This window comes from Eptatretus burgeri, chromosome 10, assembly GCF_056783735.1.
Source record: "Eptatretus burgeri isolate ZD-2024b chromosome 10, Ebu_testis_v1, whole genome shotgun sequence".
Taxonomy (NCBI): Eukaryota; Metazoa; Chordata; class Myxini; order Myxiniformes; family Myxinidae; genus Eptatretus; species Eptatretus burgeri.
In genome coordinates this window covers 53,768,698-53,774,697 of record NC_140970.1, presented here as the reverse complement: position 1 = coordinate 53,774,697, position 6,000 = coordinate 53,768,698, and the positions used below count along the sequence as shown (strand labels likewise).

The window sequence follows — 6,000 nt, the reverse complement described above, 5'->3', positions numbered from 1 at the left end:
TCAGCAACTGTGGATGCCGGTTGGGGCAGCTCGGTCTAACAGGGTCCTCACGCCCAATGTCGCATCACCAATTGGTGACCAAATGACCTCAACTGGGGAACTGCACTCTCAATGTCCCACCCTTATCTAATTACTAAGTACGGCCAAGTGAAACCGTGGGTGAGGCAATGGCTATCTCAGAACTACTTAGTGGGGAGCAATGTCCCATCTATTTAGTACACACGCTGTATCAAACCAATGAAGTAAAAGAGACAACCAGGCACGTTCGAAGCATTTTCCAAACGAGACATATATTTACAGCAAGGCGATGATCACAAGGCATGTATTGACAATGCAATATTCATAAACATGTGTTCACAAAAGCAATCAAGGACACAAAAGGAAAGTAATTAATAGTGGGGTGGATATGTAGCATTTTTTGGTGGAGTTGTGCACTTCTGGAAAGAAGCATAAAACTTTGCCCGAGGGGGTTTTTGGGTATGCTGATTTCAAAAATTGCGGGAACCACGATGTCAATCCAGCGGTTCTCGCCAAAAATTAAGAAATTCAAAATGGCCACCGCAAAAACACATTTTTGCCCATAAAACAGCTCTAAGTAGCCCAATTGCCTTGATGTTGATGTCTATACCTATGTTTTTGAGGTCAATGAATCCAATAAAACACATGAGAAGACTCATAGCCTACATATTCATGCTGAAAATTTTTAAATATTGCTGTTATAACACTAATTTTCATAGAAACGTATCATCGTGATTTGCACCTAACCTTAATTCCTTAAATAATTGTGTTCATGCCACTAGAGCAGAAACCTAGTAAGGCTTGAATTCAGCACATTCTTGATGTTATTCATGCACCATTGTCATATAAATGCACAGCAAATTGTGTAAATGTACATCTCTACACAATGATGTACATCTCTTCTCAAGGATGTATATATCATGCCAGGCTAGAGACAGTGATATGGATGCTTTCTTCAGGCATGAAAATCATGCCTGGCCTCCATCATTGGCAGCGAATCGCATCATGCACCAATCAAGCAGATCAGACTTGATGGAATGTTTGGAATCATTGGTACCTCAAGCAGAATCTGTTCCAAAAGTGGATGTAAAAATTGTTGATGGCGCTGCCCTTGTGCACGTACTCGATCTGAAGAATTCAAAGGCTTCTGTCAAAACTTTAAAGGACAACTCACAACTGGTGTTCCTGCCATATTTGGAACGCATGCTGCAGGATGCTGTTCGTTTGGATGTAGTCTGGGATGTATACAAGGAGGACAGCCTCAAGGCACAGACACGACAGAACCGTGGATCTGGAAACGATCTCAGAGTTGCCAACAACACAAACATGCCTATCAACTGGAAGAATTTCCTGCGTTGCGATTCGAACAAAGAGAGTCTGTTCAAACTCCTAGCCAGTGAAATACAGGAGTTTCAACCCCCCCCCCCCCCTGAACGGAAGCTAGTCATCTCTACACATGGCGAGAAAGTTGTTTCATCACCCATATCCAATCTCTCGGACTTGTCCTGCACTCATGAGGAAGCGGACACACAGCTCCTGTTTCATGCTTTCAATTCATTCAATCACGGATTCACCAAGCTGATGATACATGCTACGGATACCGATGTGGTGGTTATTGCAATTCCTGTGGCAAGTGTCGTAAAGGAGTGTGAAATATGGGTGGCATTTGGTCATGGGTCTAAAGTACGGTATATCCCCTGTCACCTGATTTCAACTGAATTAGGCGATGATGCATCTTGGGGTCTTCTGTTTATGCATGCAATATCAGGATGTGATACTGTTTCTGCCTTCTTTGGAATTGGAAAGAAAACAGCTTGAGCAGCATGGCAAAGTATGCCTCAGCTTACACCTACTTTCGTTAGTTTATCTCGTGCTCCAGCTCAGATATCCCAAGACGATATGGACCAAATAGAAAGATATGTTGTTCTCTTGTATCAGCGAACATCTGCAATTTGCCATGTGAATGAAGCCAGGAAGCAGTTGTTCATCAACAACCGTAAGATGGAAAACATTCCTCCAACATTACATGCCCGAGAACAGCATGTGAAAAGGGCTGTTTATCAGGCAGGGCATATCTGGGGACAGTCACTTGTAGGAAAGCCCAATGTTCCATCACCAGATATATGGGGCTGGGAGAGAGTGAAAGATGATTTCCCATGGACACCATGCTGGTTTACTCTGCCAGAGGCAGCCAAAGGTTGTCAAGAACTGTTGAAATGCATCTGCAAAAAGGAATGCACTAAAAGATGCACTTGTGTCAAAGCAAATCTGCCATGTACACAGTTGTGCTTCTGCTCGGGACAGTGGAACAGAGAGTAAGAAGTAAATCTTGGCCATGTTAACACTACACTACAGTAACATAGTGACTGATATGTTAGAGTAATTCGCCAACATTTTAAATGGACACATATGCTGCACCCTTAGCACATGGTTTTCCTAGTTTTTCCATATATATATATATATATATATATATATATATATATATATATATATATATATATATATATATATATATATATATATATATATATATATATATATATATATATATATATATTGGGGAGAACAAGTATTTGATACACTGCCGATTTTGCAGGTTTTCCCACTTACAAAGCACGTAGAGGTCTGTAATTTTTATCATAGGTACACTTCAACTGTGAAAGACGGAATCCAAAAAAAAAATCCTGAAAATCACATTGTATGATTTTTAAATAATTAATTTGCATTTTATTGCATGAAATAAGTATTTGATCACCTAACAACCAGTAAGAATTCCGGCTCTCACAGACCTGTTAGTTTTGTCTTTAAGAAGCCCTCCCATTCTCTACTCATTACCTGTATTAACTGTACCTGTTTGAACTTGTTATCTGCATAAAAGACAGCTGTCCACACTCAATCAATCAGACTCCAACCTCTCCACAATGGGCAAGACCAGAAAGCTGTCTAAGTACATCAGGGACAAAATTGTAGACTTGCACACGGCTGTGATGGGCTACAGGACAATATGCAAGCAGCTTGGTGAGAAGGCAACAACTGTTGGCGCAATTATTAGAAAATGGAAGAAGTTCAAGATAACAGTCAATCTCCCTCGGTCTGGGGCTCCATGCAAGATCTCACCTCGTGGAGCCTCAATGATCATGAGAAAGGTGAGGGATCAGCCCAGAACTACACGGCAGGACCTGGTCAATGACCTGAAGAGAGCTGGGACCACAGTATCAAAGAAAACCATAAGTAACACACTACGCCGTCATGGATTAAAATCCTGCAGCGCACGCAAGGTCCGTCTGCTCAAGCCAGCGCATGTCCAGGCCCATCTGAAGTTTGCCATTGACCATCTGCATGATCCAGAGGAGGAATGGGAGAAGGTCATGTGGTCTGATGAGACCAAAATAGAGCTTTTTGGTTTAAACTCCACTCGCCGTGTTTGGAGGAAGAAGAAGGATGAGTACAACCCCAAGAACACCATCCCAACCGTGAAGCATGGAGGTGGAAACATCATTCTTTGGGGATGCTTTTCTGCAAAGGGGACAGGACGACTGCACCGTATTGAGGGGAGGATGGATGGGGCCATGTCTCGCGAGATCTTGGCCAACAACCTCCTTCGCTCAACAAGAGCATTGAAGATGGGGCGTGGCTGGGTCTTCCAGCATGACAACGACCTGAAACACACAGCAAGGGCAACTAAGGAGTGGCTCCGTAAGAAGCATCTCAAGGTCCTGGAGTGTCCTTGCCACTCTCCAGACCTGAACCCAATAGAAAATCTTTGGAGGGAGCTGAAAGTCTGTGTTGCCCAGCGACAGCCCCGAAACCTGAAGGATATGGAGGAGTGGGCCAAAATCCCTACTGCAGTCTGTGCAACCTGATTAAGAACTACAGGAAACATCTGATCTCTGTAATTGCAAACAAAGGTTTCTGTACCAAATATTAATTTCTGTTTTTCTGATGTATCAAATACTTATTTCATGCAATAAAATGCAAATTATTTATTTAAAAATCATACAATGTGATTTTCAGGATTTTTGTTTTAGATTCCGTCTTTCACAGTTGAAGTGGACCTATGATAAAAATTACAGACCTCTACGTGCTTTGTAAGTGGGAAAACCTGCAAAATCGGCAGTGTGTCAAATACTTGTTCTCCCCACTGTATGTATATGTATACGGATATATATATATATATATATATATATATATATATATATATATATATATATATATATATATATATATATAGATAGATATATATATATATATATATATATAGATAGATATATATATATATATATATATATATATATATATATATATATATATATATATATATGTGTGTGTGTGTGTGTGTGTGTGTGTGTGTGTGTGTGTGTTCTTTGACAAAATCCCTTTATATGGTGAGACTGACTGGTACTGAGCACCTGCTCTCCTCCATCCACAACACTGTTCCACCACTTTATATCACCAGCCATCTCTCTCCACTTTCAATGCACCTCCACCTTTCTGACATCCTTCCTCACCCAATCCTCCCATCTAACTGTGGTCTACCCCTTTTTCTCCTGCCTTGGTCTTTCAACATGTCAAGGCAAAGAAAAAAGTCAAGGCAAAGGCAACAACAACACGTCAAGTCAAGTCAAGGCAAAGGCAACAACATGTCAAGGCCATTTAGAACCCCCCCCCCCCCATCCACTTTTTCAACAATCCTCTGGAAGAGTCCTTTCTTTCAAGCTTCTGGGTCTTACTATCTGCCATGATTTTTTCTGGGAAAGCCACATTTCAAACCTCGTCTCCAAAGCCAGTCGCCGACTGGGAATCCTCCGTCGTGCAAAGTCCTTCCTCAGCCCACCTGAGCTCCTGACCACTTACAAAGCTTTCGTCCGCAGCCTTATGGAGTACTGCTCTCTCCTCTGGGCTGATGCTCCTGCCTCCCACCTTTCTCGGCTTCACGCTGTGGAAACCAAGGCATTTCGGATCATTGGCATCTCCCGCGATGAGGCTGAGTCTTTGGGCCTCTCACTCAATCACCGCAGGCTGGTCGGTGGTCTTTCTGTCTTCTACCGTCTCCTCTCCAGCCTCGCCCCCCCTGCTCTCTCTGCGATTTGCCCCCACCACATTTCCGCAGGGCGCTCAAGATCCACCAACAACCCCCTTCTGCTAAAACTACCAAAATCACGAATCACTGCTCACCTTCACTCTTCCATTCCTCTTTTTCCCCACCTTTGGAATAAACTCCCTCACTCTATTCATTCCCATTCTTCCCTCCAGGCCTTCAAAACAGCTGTTCACCACCACCTCTCATCATCCCCCATCCAAATCCTCGATCTTTTCTACCCCCGATAATCCACCCAAGCCCATGTCCTCAAATTCCCTGCTTTCCTTCCTGAAAGTCCCTGTCATGTCCATCTTGTATTCCCCATGTTCCCCACCACATCCCTCTCCCTTCCACAGATCTAATGTCTCTGTTCCCCACTGTTTTGTCCTTCCCACTCCCGCTCCTCTCATCTCATGCCCCCCCTTGCTGTACGTTGTGTGTTAGCTCTCACAAGAGCCTCGACAAGGTGTACAAAAAAACCCCTAAAAAAACAAAGAAAAATAAACAGGTGATTAGAGAATGAGAGAGAGAAAACAGTGTGAGAGAGGCAGAGACAGACACTCCCAATTTAAAACAATGCTTACAATATGAAAATCATGCAGTTACAACAATATATTTTTATTCAAAACTTAAATTTAATCTTAATGTTAAAAAAAGCCAATGAGATTTTAATCATTTTAGAAAATTCTCAACCTGCTTTGCTTGCTAGCTTTCCCATCTGAACTTCTGGTCCATGATATAGGGAATCCAGGTTCAAATCGCATTCATCTTCTGTGTTTGTCTATTGTCTACGTTTGCCGGGTTATAATAATCTCGGTTAATACAGTCGTGCAATCTGCGTTTCCTGGGTCTCACAGGTCCCAAAATTTCTCCATGATCTCTTGTGGCCATGCTCACTCGCG

General features: G+C 42.5%; 1 protein-coding gene across 4 annotated transcripts in view; it reads left to right on the top strand.

Annotated features, from left to right (window-relative positions):
* TAFAZZIN (tafazzin, phospholipid-lysophospholipid transacylase) overlaps positions 1 to 6,000 on the top strand; it is a 79,856-nt gene that overhangs the window by 56,872 nt on the left and 16,984 nt on the right. The gene's annotated exons all lie outside the window — the stretch shown is intronic.